This window comes from Tamandua tetradactyla, chromosome 9, assembly GCF_023851605.1.
Source record: "Tamandua tetradactyla isolate mTamTet1 chromosome 9, mTamTet1.pri, whole genome shotgun sequence".
Classification (NCBI taxonomy): Eukaryota; Metazoa; Chordata; class Mammalia; order Pilosa; family Myrmecophagidae; genus Tamandua; species Tamandua tetradactyla.
The window spans coordinates 14,131,561-14,148,872 of NC_135335.1; the positions used below are offsets into that span (position 1 = coordinate 14,131,561).

The 17,312-nt window shown below is 44.0% G+C and overlaps 1 protein-coding gene across 3 annotated transcripts in view; it reads right to left on the reverse strand.

The window, feature by feature from the left end:
* CD6 (CD6 molecule) overlaps window positions 1-17,312 on the reverse strand; it is a 56,828-nt gene that overhangs the window by 38,671 nt on the left and 845 nt on the right. The window lies entirely within an intron of this gene.

Sequence of the window (17,312 nt, forward strand, 5' to 3'; positions counted from 1 at the left end):
CCTGCTCCGTGGCCAGGGGCAGACCACGCCGCCCCCCACCACACCTCAGTTTCCTCTTCTGAAACGTGAGAGCAGACGACTAGCTGCTCTCTGGGGTTTCTCCCAGCTCAGATACTGTCACAGAATTTCTAGAATCCCATCTGGGCAATGCAAAACGCATCTCCCCCGGGAGCTCCCTGCTGGTCACTGCATTTACTGGAAGAGAAAAGGAAGGCTCACCGAGGACAGTGGGGGCATCGATGTCTCCCAGTCCAGTGCAGTCTTCCCTCCCTGCTCCTCTACCTCCTGCCCCCTCCCCCAGGCACCCCTCCCGGAAGAGATGAACACCCTAGTAAAAAAGTACAAAAGACACCGAAGTGCAGCTCAATTCTTCCCCAAAGCCCCATTTAGAAAGAAGCAGCTGGAGGGGCTGGGCCCAGCTCTGAGGCCAGCTGGTTGCAGCCCTCAGGCTCTCTTGTGCATTGGCTTTGGTTTGTTTTGCTACAAAATGGACATAGCCAGGTCTGCCTCTGAGGCCGGTGGTGCTCATCCTGCAATTCCAACCACTGCGTTGGACCTGACTCAGAGCTCGGTGGATGACTTTCAGATTGGAAGTGGGGATGCTCAGATGTGATCTCCAACGCACCCCGAGAAGCTTCCAGCCCTGAGGCTCCCCGTCATTCCCCGCACATCCCCTGTCCCCCAGCCCCCAGGCACAGACTCTAGCACTGCCGGGAGCCCACGGCTCAGGTCAGGGTAAGGATGGAGAGGTCAGAAGTGGCCTGGAAGCATAGAAGGCTGGACCTTCTAACATGCCTCCTGCCTCCCTGTTAGCACATGGTAGGGACCCAGGGGCAGCCCCACTTGCAAGGGAAAGTGAAAAGATCACTTTGCCATCATGGCACCTCTCAACCACCAGAGGCTCACCCCCCACAGCCTCCTCCTCGGCCCACCAGCCTGGCTTCCTGCCCGGGTGGCCTCTCAGAGGCCCGTTTGGGCTGCCATTTTCAGGCAGAAGACAGCTCAGCTGCCAGAGCTGACAAAATCATGCTTGGCATCTCAGGGTCTCTCTTCTGTGCCCCTGAGCTGTTGCCTTGCCTCCAGTATCTCTCGTAACATCCCAAGTACCTTCCAGCCAACATCTCACGAAGCCTCGCCCCAGTCCCAGGCTCTACAGATGGCACTGACGCTGCTTTACAGGTGGGGAAACTGAGGCTTGGTGTGGTCACTCAGCCAGGAAGGGGCCCAGCTCTGACTTTGTGCAGTGCTTCTGACCATACACACCCCCCACTCAAGCCCCTTTGAGGGGCTTTTCACCCTCATTGACAGCCCAGCTGACAATGGGCAAGACGGAAAGTCCTCAGAGAATGGCAGACCTCTCTTGCAAAAACTTTGAGGCGTGCTGAGTCCCCTGCCCAAACTCGACCCATTTTTCCAGGGCTGGGAAAGAGAACTGGCTGTGGTGTCATACGGCCAAGCTAAAGATGGGGCATCTACTCTCCGTGTGACCTAGTGGTTTTGTCGGTCAACGGAGTAATGGCCAATACTTCTGGGACCAGAAGGAAAAAGGGTGTATGTCCTTACAAAGCATCCTGCGGGAGGCCTTTACCCTTTGTTACTGCTCAGCTAGCATCTGGAGGTGTATATTTTGCACGTGCATCGTACGGGGCAAGCGCTGTGCTTGGCATTTTGGTGAGTCCTCACAACATACCAGTACGGAAGACCTGGGAGAAGCAAAAGGACCTGGAGCTCAGCTCCTTTGAGAATCATGGGCTCACACACTTGTAAGGCCACACACCAGGACTGCATAGCCAGCAGCTCCCCTACACCCCCTCTTGGGGTTCCCCCTATCTGTCCCACATCTAGGCGTATGCCTTCTCGATGCTTCTACCCGAAATGCTTCACAAGAAGAAGTTGCAAAAAATGGTACAGAGACAGAATAGTAGCCTCTGAAAAACACTGGGATCTGTTCTGTAACTACTTAAGTGTGCATTGAAAATGATGGCTTTTTTCTTTCTTTGCTTTGCATATATGCTATTTTTTTTTTCAACAAAAACCATTAAAAAAATAGTACGGAGAAGTACCACGTGCCCATCATCTAGCCCCCCCCCCCCACTGAAGGTATAATGACAGAACATTATAAAAACAAACAAACAAACAGGAAATTAACCTTGGCACAACATTTAACCAGCTGCAGACCTGACTCTGGTTTCATCAGTTTTTGCATGCACTCATTTTTTTTTTTAATGTCTTTGTGCCTAGAACACTTTTGCTTTCCTTCTCTGTTTGCCACAAAAGTTTTCTTTGCCCTCACTGCCTTTTGGAGACTGTGGTGTCTCTCTTTCTAAGGCGTGACCCTCACCCCCCTGCCATGCTGACTCTCTCCCTCTCCTAACTCTAACTCCCAGCTCCCTGGTGGCAGCACACCTGAGCAGTTAAGAATATGGGCTTTGGAACCCTACACGTTTACAGTCAGCCTCAGCAGCCACCAAGCCAGGAAGAAAATCCATCATTTTATGAGCCTCCGTTTCCCCACCCATAAAATGGGGATGATTGCTCCGTGAGATGGGATAGGCATAAATGACGAGGAAATGGGAAGCACCCACAGCAGATGGGAGTCCTAGTTATCATTAAATCGCACCTGCTCCAACCTATCCCAAGCTGAACCTTGCGTGCTTTGGCCATGTCCCATGAAAGCTTTCAAGGGCAAATATTTACAGCTCAGATCTCGGTGCTGGTACACGGCAGGTGCTAAATAAATGTGAAGAGATGGAGCCTCCTGCTACAGTGCCTGCTTAATTTCACCTGTGTTCCTGGTCCTGGCGAGTGAGGCAACTGCGGGGAACTCCCTCAAAGTGTCCCACGGGGTAGGACATCTGTCCCCAAGAAGCCAGGACCTCGGAGGGCCCCTCGGGGCTGTCCCTGGGACTCCGTGATGAAGCTGCATGCTCCTGGGAGCAGCCTTTGAGGGCATGCTTTGTACCCGGACGGAGCTCAGAAGGACAGACCGGGTTGGAAAGAGCACTGGACTGCGAGTCAAGAGACGTGAGCCCAAGTCCTGACACTTCACTAGATACTGACTTTGGACAAGTCTCCCTCTCGCGAAGCCTCAGTGCCCTCATCTATAAAATGGGCTCGTTGTGTGGGTGAACATGTCCTATAGACAACGCCACGTTAATCACGGAATCCTGGGACTCGAACCCGGGCCGGCCTGACTCCAGGATCCATCCTGGGAGCCAGTGGGGGTTATGATGCTGTGCTCATCCTGAGCTAAATCCTGAGACAGCTGGAGCCTTTCATTCCCCAGCCGATTGATTGGCTTCAGTACAACCTGTAGGGTCTCAAGGAACATAGAATAGCAGGGTTTTCAGGCTGGGTCCTCAGTTTCACCCCTTTTCTGGTGAGGAAGCTAGGGTCCGAGAAAGGAAAGAACATGCCCCAAACGTTCTAGGAAAAGAAATGATCACGGTGATGAATACACAACTATGCAATGATATTGTGAGCCATTGATTATGCACCACGTATGGACTCTATGCGTGCGAAGATGTGTCGATAAAAACATTGTTTGAAAAAAAGCACACTCTCTCCAGCCAACACAGCAAGTAAACTCACCGCCCTCCCCTTGTCTATGTGGGACATGACTCCCAGGGGTGTGGACCTTCCTGGCAAGGTGGGACAGAAATCCTAGAATGAGCTGAGACTCAGCATCAAGGGATTGAGAAAACCTTCTCCACCAAAAGGGGGAAGAGTGAAATGAGACAAAATAAAGTGTCAATGGCTGAGAGATTCCAAACAGAGTTGAGAGGTTATCCTGGAGGTTATTCTTACACATTAAATAGATATCACCTTGTTATTCAAGATGTAATGGAGAGGCTGGAGGGAACTGCCTAAAAATGTAGAGCTGTGTTCCCGTCACCATGTTTCTTGAAGATGATTGTGTAATGATACAACTTTCACAATGTGACTGTGTGATTGTGAAAACCTTGTGTCTGATGCTCCTTATCAACAGACGAGTAAAACATACAGCATAAAAATAAATAATAGGGGGAACAAATGTTAAAATAAATTCAGATTGAAATGCTAGTGATTGGTGAAAGGGAGGGGTGAGGGGTAGGGTATGTATGAATCTTTTTCTGTTGTCCTTTTATTTCTTTTCCTGAATTGATGCAAATGTTCTAAGAAATGATCATGATGATGAATATGCAACTATGGGATGATATTGTGAATTACTGATTATATATGTAGAACAGAGTGATCATAAGTTAAGAATGTTTGCATTTGTTTGTTGTTATGTATATTTTTTTAATTTAAAAATTAAAAAAAAAAAGCACATGCCGGGTGGGCCACAGTGGCTCAGCAGGCAGAGTTCGTGCCTGCCATGCTGGAGACCCGGGCTCACTACCCGGTGCCTGCCCATGCAAAAATAAATAAACAAACAAACAAATAAACAATAAAGCAGCCATTAAGAAGGAGCATTAAAGTGCATTGCTAACTCCGTGGCTGAGGATTGGATGCAGGGCTTGGAGATAAACTAGGTTGGGGATGGAGACGGGACCTGAGGATCCCAGGCTTCCCAGGGTATGCTCATGCCTGGTGGTGGCGGTAGGGGGGACGGGTTGTGGTTTCATATCCACGAGTCCAGCATCTGGCCTCTTTCTACAAGGCTGTCCCCGGAGACCCTCCAACCCCCTGCCCCAAAGCCTCGGTTGGGCCACCCACCCATTCCTCCTTGACCCAGGGGAGAGGCTGAGTCTTTGGTCTCAGAACCCAACATTGGTCTCAGAGCTCAGTTTAATCCCTGAGCTCTCCCAGCATGCAGTCAAGGCTGGCTGGAAACCAGACCTCCATAAATGTTGACTGAGCAAGTGACGCCTTGGGTGGCCCTTTCTCATTCATTGTGATGGAGATCCCTTCATAGTCATCTGAGTTTGGCCAAATGTGCCAGCTCCAATGGCCACATTTACTGTCCTCACCTGTCATTGACCTGTGGCCAGAGAGCCAGACTAAGTGGGGTGAAATATGCAGAAGCCTTCCACATGCTATTTAGATACCTATAGTCTTGCCTGGCAGGAAGTACACAAGTAGAAATCATAATAGACTAGCAAAAACGTTTGTTTAATTGAATGCAATCAAGTGAGGAAGCCCCCTGGGTGAGACGGTGGCCCTAGAATTTTAGGTTTATATAAGTAGGGCACAGAGGTTGTAGGGGACCACCCACCCAATTGGAAGGTAGGAGTTGTGCGAAAGGCTGCACTGACTTGTCACTCAGGCCAGAGAGATGGAAACTCCAGCCTGCCAGCGTTAACCCCAGTGATTTTCTCCGGGGTCAGTGGCTGTTAGCCCCCCCAAAAGATTAGAACGTGAAAGTAAAAGTAGGGATGTTTCAATAAACAATAACTCATGGTACTTGTAGATTTGCGTCAAGTGGAACGCAGGGCAAGCTCTGGTAAAGCCCTGCATCTGTGAAATTTACAAAAACAAGTTTCTCCCAAATGTGATCGACTCACTGACTTTGGTTGAAATTTTAAGGTGAAATTTTAAGAGAATTTGACAGTGTCTCTAACCGTTTTTGGAATATGTTAGACAACTCAGTATTCACTTTGCTTGCAAGTTCCTCCTTTTGGTTTTGGTTTTTGTTTCTTAGAGATCCTTGAAACATTGATGAGAAAATCAAATTCATTAAATTTATAAGCACAGGGCTTTGGGGCCAAGATGGCGGCTTAGTAAGGTGTGCGCGTCTTAGTTCCTCCTCCAGAACAACTACTAAATAACCAGAAACAGTACAGAACAGCTCCCGGAGCCACGACAGAGACCAAACACACAGCGTACCCCAGTCTGGACTGGCTGGACGGACTGCGAGACTCCGCTGTGGTGAGATCCCCGAGCGGTGTGCGCTTCCCCGGGCCGCGGCGGCTGGCAGCCAGCATCCCTCCCTCCCTCCTTCCCGGGTCGACTGAGAGTCTCGGAGAGGCAAGTTCCCCAAGCCACGGCGGCGGGCACCCCTCCCTCGCGGGCGGCTTCCTGGACCGGCTACAAGTCTCGGATCAGTGAGATCCCCAAGCCGCGGCAGCCGGCGACCAGCGCCCCTCCCCCACAGGTGGCTACCCGGAGGGAAAGGAAAGAGTCTCCAACAGTAGCAAGGACTGAGTCCAACCAAACACCAATAGTGGCATTAATAAACAAATTCTGACTACTAAAAATAGGCCCCCAGCTCAGGCAAAACTGATCAAGGCGGAAGTCGCCTATTGGGCTAACTGAAAAAGAGGAAAGGGGGCAAAACAGAGCCTTCTGCAGCTGTTTCTATGGAGCCTTGGTTGCCTCTGGACTCAGCGCCGGGATTACACAGGTTGCAACTGCCCCAAACGCAGAAACAGGCTGCTTTCAGGGCTCTCTACCACCTGAACCTTCCCCACGGGAGGGGTGAAACGCATCTCAGGTGGAATCCCTCTCTCAAGGAATTCAGATCCCAGGACTTTGCAATTTGAAGCCATTAAAACCAGCCTACAACCTTTCCTCTGTCTCCACCATGCACACAGCAGGGAGAGCCTTCCAAAGTTAAAGGAGCCACAACATCTTTTGCTGGTGGGACCCGCAGACAGACAAGCGCCACATACTGGGCAGGATAAGAAAAACAGAGTCCAGAGACTTCACAGGAAAGTCTTTCAACCTGCTGGGTCTCACACTCAGGGAAATCTGATTAAATGTCCAGACGCCAGCAAAAAATAACAAATCACACCAGAAAAATTGAAGATATGGCCCAGTCAAAGGAACAAACCAATAGTTCAAATGAGATACAGGAGCTGAGACAACTAATTCTGAATATACGAATAGAAATGGAAAACCTCTTCAAAAACCAAATCAATAAATTGAGGGAGGACATGAAGAAGGCAAGGGATGAACAAAAAGAAGAAATGGAAAGTCTGAAAAAACAAATCACAGAACTTATGGGAATGAAAGATACAGTAGAAGAGATGAAAAAAACAATGGAAACCTACAATGGTAGATTTCAAGAGACAGAGGTTAGAATTAGTGAACTGGAGGATAGAACATCTGAAATCCAAAAAGAAACAGAAACTATAGGGAAAAGAATGGAAAAATTTGAGCAGGGACTCAGGGAATTGAATGATAATATGAAGCGCACAAATATACCTGCTGTGGGTGTCCCAGAAGGAGAAGAGAAGGGAAAAGGAGGAGAAAAACTAATGGAAGAAATTATCACTGAAAATTTCCCAACTCTTATGAAAGACCTAAAATTACAGATCCAAGAAGTGCAGCGCACCCCAAAGAGAATAGATCCAAATAGGCGTTCTCCAAGACACTTACTAGTTAGAATGTCAGAGGTCAAAGAGAAAGAGAGGATCTTGAAAGCAGCAAGAGAAAAACAATCCATCACATACAAGGGAAACCCAATAAGACTATGTGTAGATTTCTCAGCAGAAACCATGGAGGCAAGAAGACAGTGGGATGATATATTTAAATGACTAAAAGAGAAAAACTGCCAACCAAGAATTCTATATCCAGCAAAATTGTCCTTCAAAAATGAGGGAGAAATTAAAACATTTTCAGACAAAAAGTCACTGAGAGAATTTGTGACCAAGAGACCAGCTCTGCAAGAAATACTAAAGGGAGCACTAGAGTCAGATACAAAAAGACAGAAGAGAGAGGTGTGGAGAAGAGTGTAGAAAGAAGGAAAATTAGATATGATATGTATAATACAAAAGGCAAAATGGTAGAGGAAAGTATTACCAAAACAGTAATAACACTAAATGTTAATAGACTGAATTCCCCAATCAAAAGACATAGACTGGCAGAATGGATTAAAAAACAGGATCCTTCTATATGCTGTCTACAGGAAACACATCTTAGACCCAAAGATAAACATAGGTTGAAAGTGAAAGGTTGGGAAAAGATATTTCATGCAAATAACAACCAGAAAAGAGCAGGAGTGGCTATACTAATATCCAACAAATTAGACTTCAAATGTAAAACAGTTAAAAGAGACAAAGAAGGATACAATCTACTAATAAAAGGAAAAATTAAACAAGAAGACATAACAATCATAAATATTTATGCACCAAATCAGAATGCTCCAAAATACGTGAGGAATACACTGCAAATACTGAAAAGGGAAATAGACACATCTACCATAATAGTTGGAGACTTCAATTCACCACTCTCATCAATGGACAGAACATCTAGAAAGAGGATCAATAAAGAAACAGAGAATTTGAATATTACAATAAATGAGCTAGACTTAACAGACATTTATAGGACATTACACCCCACAATAGCAGGATACACCTTTTTCTCAAGTGCTCATGGATCATTCTCAAAGATAGACCATATGCTGGGTCACAAAGCAAGTCTCAACAAATTTAAAAAGACTGAAATCATACACAACACTTTCTCATATCATAAAGGAATGAAGTTGGAAATCAATAATAGGCAGAGTGCCAGAAAATTCACAAATATGTGGAGGCTCAACAACACACTCTTAAACAACCAGTGGGTCAAGGGAGAAATTACAAGAGAAATTAGTAAATATCTCGAGGCGAATGAAAATGAAAACACAACATATCAAAACCTATGGGACGCAGCAAAGGCAGCGCTAAGAGGAAAATTTATTGCCCTAAATGCCTATATCAAAAAAGAAGAAAGGGCAAAAATTCGGGAATTAACTGTCCACTTGGAAGAACTGGAGAAAGAACAGCAAACTAATCCCAAAGCAAGCAAAAGGAAAGAAATAACAAAGATTAGAGCAGAAATAAATGAAATTGAGAACATGAAAACAATAGAGAAAATCAATAAGACCAGAAGTTGGTTCTATGAGAAAATCAACAAGATTGATGGGCCCTTAGCAAGACTGACAAAAAGAAGAAGAGAGAGGACGCAAATAAGTAAGATCAGAAATGGAAGAGGAGACATAACCACTGACCTCACAGAAATAAAGGAGGTAATAACAGGATACTATGAACAACTTTATGCTAATAAATACAACAATGTAGATGAAATGGACAAGTTCCTAGAAAGGCATGAACAACCAACTTTGACTCAAGAAGAAACAGACAACCTCAACAAACCAATCACAAGTAAAGAAATTGAATCAGTCATTCAAAAGCTTCCCAAAAAGAAAAGTCCAGGACCAGACGGCTTCACATGTGAATTCTACCAAACATTCCAGAAAGAATTAGTACCAACCCTGCTCAAACTCTTCAAAAAAGTTGAAGTAGAGGGAAAGCTACCTAATTCATTCTATGAAGCCAACATCACCCTCATACCCAAACCAGGCAAAGATATTACAAAAAAAGAAAACTACAGACCAACCTCTCTAATGAATATAGATGCAAAAACCCTCAACAAAATTCTAGCAAATCGAATCCAGCAACACATTAAAAGAATTATACATCATGACCAAGTAGGATTCATCCCAGGTATGCAAGGATGGTTCAACATAAGAAAATCAATTAATGTAATACACCATATCAACAAATCAAAGCAGAAAAATCACATGATCATCTCAATTGATGCAGAGAAGGCATTTGACAAGATTCAACATCCTTTCCTGTTGAAAACACTTCAAAGGATAGGAATACAACAGAACCGCCTTAAAATGATAGAGGGAATATATGAAAAACCCACAGCTAATATCATCCTCAATAGGGAAAAACTGAAAACTTTCCCCTAAGATCAGGAACAAGACAAGGATGTCCATTATCACCACTGTTATTCAACATCGTGTTGGAGGTTCTAGCCAGAGCAATTAGACAAGAAAAAGAAATACAAGGCATCAAAATTGGAAAGGAAGAAGTAAGACTATCACTGTTTGCAGATGATATGATACTATATGTCGAAAACCCAAAAAAATCCACAACAAAACTACTAGAGCTAATAAATGAGTACAGCAAAGTAGCAGGTTACAAGATCAACATTCAAAAATCTGTAGCATTTCTATACACTAGCAATGAACAAGCTGAGGAGGAAATCAAGAAATGAATTCCATTTACAATTGCAACTAAGAGAATAAAATACTTAGGAATAAATTTAACTAAAGAGACAAAAGACCTATACAAAGAAAACTACAAAAAACTGTTAAAAGAAATCACAGAAGACCTAAATAGATGGAAGGGCATACCGTGTTCATGGATTGGAAGACTAAATATAGTTAAGATGTCAATTCTACCTAAATTGATTTACAGATTCAACGCAATACCAATCAAAATCCCAACAACTTATTTTTCAGAAATAGAAAAACCAGTAAGCAAATTTATCTGGAAGGGCAGGGTGCCCCGAATTGCTAAAAGTGTCTTGAGGAAAAAAAACGAAGCTGGAGGTCTCACACTGCCTGACTTTAAGGCATATTATGAAGCCACAGTGGTCAAAACAGCTTGGTATTGGCATAAAGATAGATATATCGACCAATGGAATCGAATAGAGTGCTCAGATATAGACCTTCTCATCTATGGACATTTGATCTTTGATAAGGCAGTCAAGCCAACTCACCTGGGACAGAACAGTCTCTTCAATAAATGGTGCCTAGAGAACTGGATATCCGTATGCAAAAGAATGAAAGAGGACCCGTATCTCATACCCTATACAAAAGTTAACTCAAAATGGATCAAAGATCTAAACATTAGGTCTAAGACCATAAAACAGTTAGAGGAAAAAGTAGGGAGATATCTTATGAATCTTACAATTGGAGGCAGTTTTATGGACCTTAAACCTAAAGCAAGAGCACTGAAGAAAGAAATAAATAAATGGGAGCTCCTCAAAATTAAACACTTTTGTACATCAAAGAACTTCATCAAGAAAGTAGAAAGACAGCCTACACAATGGGAGACAATATTTGGAAACGACATATCAGATAAAGGTCTAGTATCCAGAATTTATAAAGAGATTGTTCAACTCAACAACAAAAAGACAGCCAATCCAATTACAAAATGGGAAAAAGACTTGAACAGACACTTCTCAGAAGAGGAAATACAAATGGCCAAAAGGCACATGAAGAGATGCTCAATGTCCCTTGCCATTAGAGAAATGCAAATGAAAACCACAATGAGATATCATCTCACACCCACCAGAATGGCCATTATCAACAAAACAGAAAATGACAAGTGCTGGAGAGGATGTGGAGAAAGAGGCACACTTATCCACTGTTGGTGGGAATGTCAAATGGTGCAACCACTGTGGAAGGCAGTTTGGCAGTTCCTCAAAAAGCTGAATATAGAATTGCCATACGACCCAGCAATACCATTGCTAGGTATCTACTCAAAGGACTTAAGGGCAAAGACACAAACGGACATTTGCACACCAATGTTTATAGCAGCATTATTTACAATTGCAAGGAGATGGAAACAGCCAAAATGTCCATCAACAGACGAGTGGTTAAACAAACTGTGGTATATACATACGATGGAATATTATGCAGCTTTAAGACAGAATAAACTTATGAAGCATGTAATAACATGGATGGACCTAGAGAACATTATGCTGAGTGAGACTAGCCAAAAACCAAAGGATAAATACTGTATGGTCTCACTGATATGAATCGACATTAGTGAATAAACTTGGAATATGTCATTGGTAACAGAGACCATCAGGAGATAGAAATAGGGTAAGATATTGGGTAATTGGAGCTGAAGGGATATAGACTGTGCAACAGGACTGGATACAAAAACTCAGAAATGGACAGCACAATAATACCTAATTGTAATGTAATTATGTTAAAACACTGAATGAAGCTGCATCTGAGGTATAGTTTTTTATTTTATTTTATTTTATTATTTTATTATTTTATTTTTATTTTTTTCTCTCTATTCTCATTTTATTTCTTTTTCTGTTATCTTTCTATTTCTTTTTCTGAATCGATGCAAATGTACTAAGAAATGATGAATATGCATCTATGTGATGATATTAAGAATTACTGATTGTATATGTAGAATGGAATGATTTCTAAATGTTGTGTTAGTTAATTTTTTTAATTAATAATAAAAAAAAAAGAGAGTGTGTGACCTGTACAGTAGCAGGGGTTCCTGGCCTCAGAATTGCCCCATGCATGGTTTAAGGCCGTGCTGCTGCCATTTTGAAATTCTCAATTTTATCTTTGAATTTGTTTGGTGTAAGTGAAGTCTGGCAGGGCAATGGAGCATGTGTGGGAGCTGAGGAGATACGTGCAATAGACAAATCTACTACTGGTCTTTGCTGTGCTCTTCGCAATTAGCATTAACAATATTGTGTAAGCACAGAATTCCAGGAGACCCATAAAGCATGAGAGGTCACAAAAGAAAGTAAGTGTGGAGTGAGCACATTCTGTCTATAATTAAGTGGGGGTGCTGATGGTTTTGAAAGCAGAAAAGGAGGCAATGGTCGTCTGAGAACCAACAACCAATGAACTCTTTCATATCCTTCTTCACTCATTTCACTCCTCTGTATTAGCCAACCACTCACGGTGAAAATGATGATACAGCAGGAAAGGGGAAGATAGGGCAGCCCACAGTTCCTCTTCCTGTTAGTCCTTCTTTACTTATCAGTAAGCGGGAGGCAGAGTATTGGTAAAATGTGCACATGTTAAGAAGTGAAATAAAGTTCCAGTAGCCATGTTTCTTGATGATGATTGAACAATGATATAGCTTTCACAATGAGACTCTGTGAATGTGAAAACCTTATGTCTGGGTGGGCCACGGTGGCTCAGCAGGCAAGAATGCTTGCCTGCCATGCTAGAGGACCCAGGTTCGATTCCCGGTGCCTGCCCATGTAAAAAATAAGTAAATAAATAAATAAAAATTTAAAAATATTATTAAAAATCCTTATGTCTGATGCTCCTTTTAGCTACTATATCAACAGAGTTATAGAACAGATGGAATAAAAATAAATAATAGGGGGAACAAATGTTAAAATAAATTCAGTTTGAAATAGTGGTAAATGAAAGCAAGGGGTATGAGGTATGGTACGTATAGTTTTTTATTCTCTATTATCATTTTATTTCTTTTTCTGTTGTCTTTTTATTTCTTTTTCTAAATTGATGCAAATGTACTAAGAAATGATGAATATGCAACTATGTGATGATATTAAAAATTACTGATTATATATGTAGAATGGAATGATTTCTAAATTTTTGTTTGTTAATTTTTTTAATTAATAAAAAAGTTTAAAAAAATTTATAAGCACAGCGTAGATTATCTAAGGCAGTCTATCCAATATAAACATAACGTGAGCTATACGTGTAATATTAAATTTTCTAGTAGCCATATTTTAAAAAGTAAAAAGGAATCAGGAGAATTAATTGCAATAATAAAATGTATTTAACCTGACCTATTCAAAATAACAGCATTTCAACATGCAATCTGTTTAAACAGGTATTAGTGAGATATTTTACATGATTTTTCTATGTACTGATTTTCAAAATGCACTGTATTTTTAACATTTCTGACACAGCTGTATTTAGACTACCACATCTGAGACGCAAATTCATGGCAGTGAATTTCTGGATCAGCACAGATCTAAGGGAATGTGATTCCCTACATTTCAATTTATTATTGAAGAAAACCTGCTCTGTTTAGCTCAATTTGCTCAAATTTTAATCAAAGACCCCTTGAAAGTCATTGCTAAAAATGACTGGGCCTTCCGGACTAAAAGGGGGAAAAGGAATATAAGAAAATGAGATATCAGTGGCTAAGAGAGTTCAAATGAATTTGAGAGGCTATTCTGGAGGCTATTTTTATGCAAGCTTCAGCTAGATATTGCTAATTGCCATGATTCACCAAACCCCAATTAACATCATTTCTGTTAACCCCAAAGAACACCTAGGGCTCAGACCAAGATTCTACAAAAGTTCATGTGCTAAGTTTACTTTCCTGAAACCTATCATTTCCAGAAGGTTCCTAGGTCAGATAAGTCTTGAAGTCCCGAAAGGCCAGCCTCTCCAAGAATATCTGCTAATTCCATCCCCCTATCCTATACTGATTTAACGTGTAAAAGTTAGAACGGGTATAGCCCAAAAACTGCTATAGATTGGGAGCAGAATCAAAGGAAAAGGAGTTATAACAGAGAACACAGGATTTAGCAAATGCTATGGCTGCTAAATCACTAGAATGTTATTTCTTTTAGCTTCCAGTGTTTTGGAGCAGCTAGAAGGAAAAGCTGGGAAATGTGGAATGGTGATCTAGCACAAATTTTGAAATCTGTTCTGTAACGACTAGTTAAAATGGACTTTGAAAATTATTGCTTTTTTTGGTATGCATGTTATGTTTTTCAATAAAAAAGTTTTAAAAAATGACTGGGCTTGTTATTCAGAGAAGGTATGGTTTAACAAACGAATATGATTGCTGAGTTATTATATTGATATTTCTTTTAGCCTCCAATAGCTTAGAGTGGTTAGAAGTAGAAACCTAAAATGGTGGAATTAAAACCCATACTAAACTCTGAAATCTGTTTTACAACGAACTTTTGCGATGTGCTTTGAAATTTCTTGCTTTTTTGTATATATATTATTTTTCACCAAAAAAAAAAAAGAAAAGAAATATACATATATTTCTTCTAGCTTCCAGTGTTTTGGAGCCACTGGAAGGAAAAATCTGAAATAGCGAAAACCCACGATGAATTCTGAAATCTGTTCTGTATCTATTTGTTGAAGTGTACATTGAAAACCATTGCTTTTTCATTCTTTTCTTTGTATTTATGTTACATTTAACAATGAAAAACTGTTTTAAAATGTGACTGGATTTTTTAAATAAAATGAGGTTTCTATATTGAACTTAACAGCTTAAGGAAAAATCAGATTTTTCAATTTGTTCATTTAAGAAACTATATATTGTTACTTTAAAAATAACCGTAAATGGCCTTTCTGGCGCACAAACACAGTACTTGAGGTCGTTACCAATTCTGGTACAGACTGAATTAAAATCACCGATCTCAGCTCTGCCCTGGTGGAAAAGGCCTGGTACATTATTATTTCCCCATAAGGTGTCAGATCTGGATGAGCCTTTGGGAACGGTCTCCGCAAAGCACCCCATTTCACTGAAAGGCAAGTAGAGGTCCAGATCACAAAATGAGCCCTGTAGCAAACGAGGCCGGCCCCAGGCTGATGATCCTGGGTTTCTTGACCCTACCTTACCCTCCCTAATCCAGGGCTTCTGGTTCATTCTCTCTGTGCCTTCACGTGCAGTTGGCTGATGGGGAAACTGAGGCTCAGGGTTGGAGGGTGGCTGGACAAATCACCCCTGGGCCCAGGCCTGTAAGACCTGGTTTCCTAAGACCTGGTCTCTGCCCTCGTCATTCAACAACACACACCAGGGCTGGTGAGCGGCTGGCCCCAGACCTGGGCGGGGCTGGGCCGAGAAATAGTATACCAGACCCAGGACTGAGCGCCTGGGACTGGGGCTGGGAAGGGGGAGCCTAAGAAGAGAGGCCTGCTCGGGCACCAGGGGCTCCAGGCAGAAGTGCCAGGACCCGGGGGTGGGGTGGGAGGGGAGCCAGGCTCCACGGGCTGTGGTCCCCAGGGCACAGCCTGGGGTCCCCTCCCCTTCCCCCCCAGGCTTCCAATGCAGCTCCCAAGAGCAGGCCCTGAGCTTCCTCTTGGGTCTCATTCTCACAGCAGCTCCTTTTCTTTTCCTCCTTGGAACCCCCAATCCCCTCTTCCCAACCTGACCGGCCCAAAGCACTGATGGCACCAAGGAGAGGCCCTGCAACCTGGTCTGGGTTGATCGTTTCCTCCAAGGGAAAGGCTGTGCTGGGGTTTGGGTGCATCGGACGAGAACAGAGGAGAAAACAATGCTCAGGCTGGCCCGAAAGTGGGGGGCCCAGCCTCCCACATAGCAGCCTGCAGGCCATACTAGGAAGCTCCCTCTGCCTCCCCAAGTGAGCTCCGGCCCTCATTCTCCTTCCTTCTGCATTACCCTTCCTGCCAGTCCGTAGTCCTCATATTTCCCAACTCTAGAGAAGGTTTCGGGAAGTAGCATTTGATGCCGTTAAAATGCACAGTGAGGAAATCACCCCCTATTCAAAGAGCTTTCAATCCTGCAGGAGCCAAGAAGAAAATGGCTTTTGGAGCCATTTGGAGCCAGGATGTTTTAGTGTCACCGTCCCCTTCCCTTTTAACAGAGAGGCCAGGTTTAGGTCTCAGGCCCAACGAATGGCGTCTACGTTTGAACAACTTTTTGCCAGAACGTAATAGCAATTTGTTTTCACTGCCATTTAGTTTTCGGGCTACCTTTCACCTTGCGTGGATGGCAGATGATATTGGTTTTCCATCGACCACAGTGACAGCAAGTTTCCCTTCGACACTAAGCTTGCATTAGTAACAGAAAGTGAGTCTCTTATAAACGCGGTTTAACAGACGTTCGGTAAATAACAGTGCTGGGAACGTCAGGCAGAAGTCGTCAGAGGGGACAAGAACAAGTGACGTGTAAGAAACTGCTCTAGGTCCCTCCATTTGGCCTTCCTGAGCTCTGCCCAGGTGCGGGGGTTGCTGCCTTCTCTCCAGGCACTGCCGAGGCCAGCTCCTGGAGCCTCCCGGACCTGCAGGCTGCTCGGCTTTAGCACAGAGGGCACCCAATGTCTAGCTCAGCCTTTGGCTCTCATTCCTGCCTGGGGGCCATGGGAGGAGCTGGGTCTGAAGCCCCGAAGGCAGAAGTGCCTAAACCTTGAGCTCAGGTTCACGGGGAACAGAGAAGATGGCAGTAATGGAGACGGGGAAGGAGCGAGCCATTCTACCTTATCTCAGCTCAGGCATGGAAGCCAGCTGAGCCCCAGGCCCAGCTCAGGTCCTGGGGAGGGGAGGGGAGCAAAAAAAGGAGCAAAGCTGAGGCCCCAACCCACTCAGGGCCACCAGGGCACATGTTCCTGCTCCCGGAACTCAGTCTCCTGCTGGGAACTAGTTTGAAGTCGGGAGGTTCGGAGCAGGTGCCTGCAAACAAGGCGGAGGAAAGAAGCTCCCCTATGGCTCCCCGGATGGCCCGAATTCTCGGAGCCAGCTCGGATGCACCTCCACAGAGCCTGCCTGGGTCCCCCGTCACGTCAAATGGAAAACATTTGACTTCTCCACTGCAGGGTGGACCTAGAATTCTGTTCCCATACCAGTCTTGCCTGCCTCCCAGATGTGAACCCAACAGGGGCAGGATTGCTTTCTTGCATCTCTTGGTGACCGCCCAGCTCAGACTAGCTTGGACCTTGCACGCAGGAGCTGCCAACAAATTTCTTATGAGCTCAGCCCAGCTGAGCTCCCACCTCTGACCACCTGAGCCCGGGCTGCAAGGGCACCTTGGTACCGGGAAAGAGCTTAGGATTGGTGGAGGGAGCTGGGGAGCTCACTCCTGCTCATTTGTGCCTTAACCTCCCTC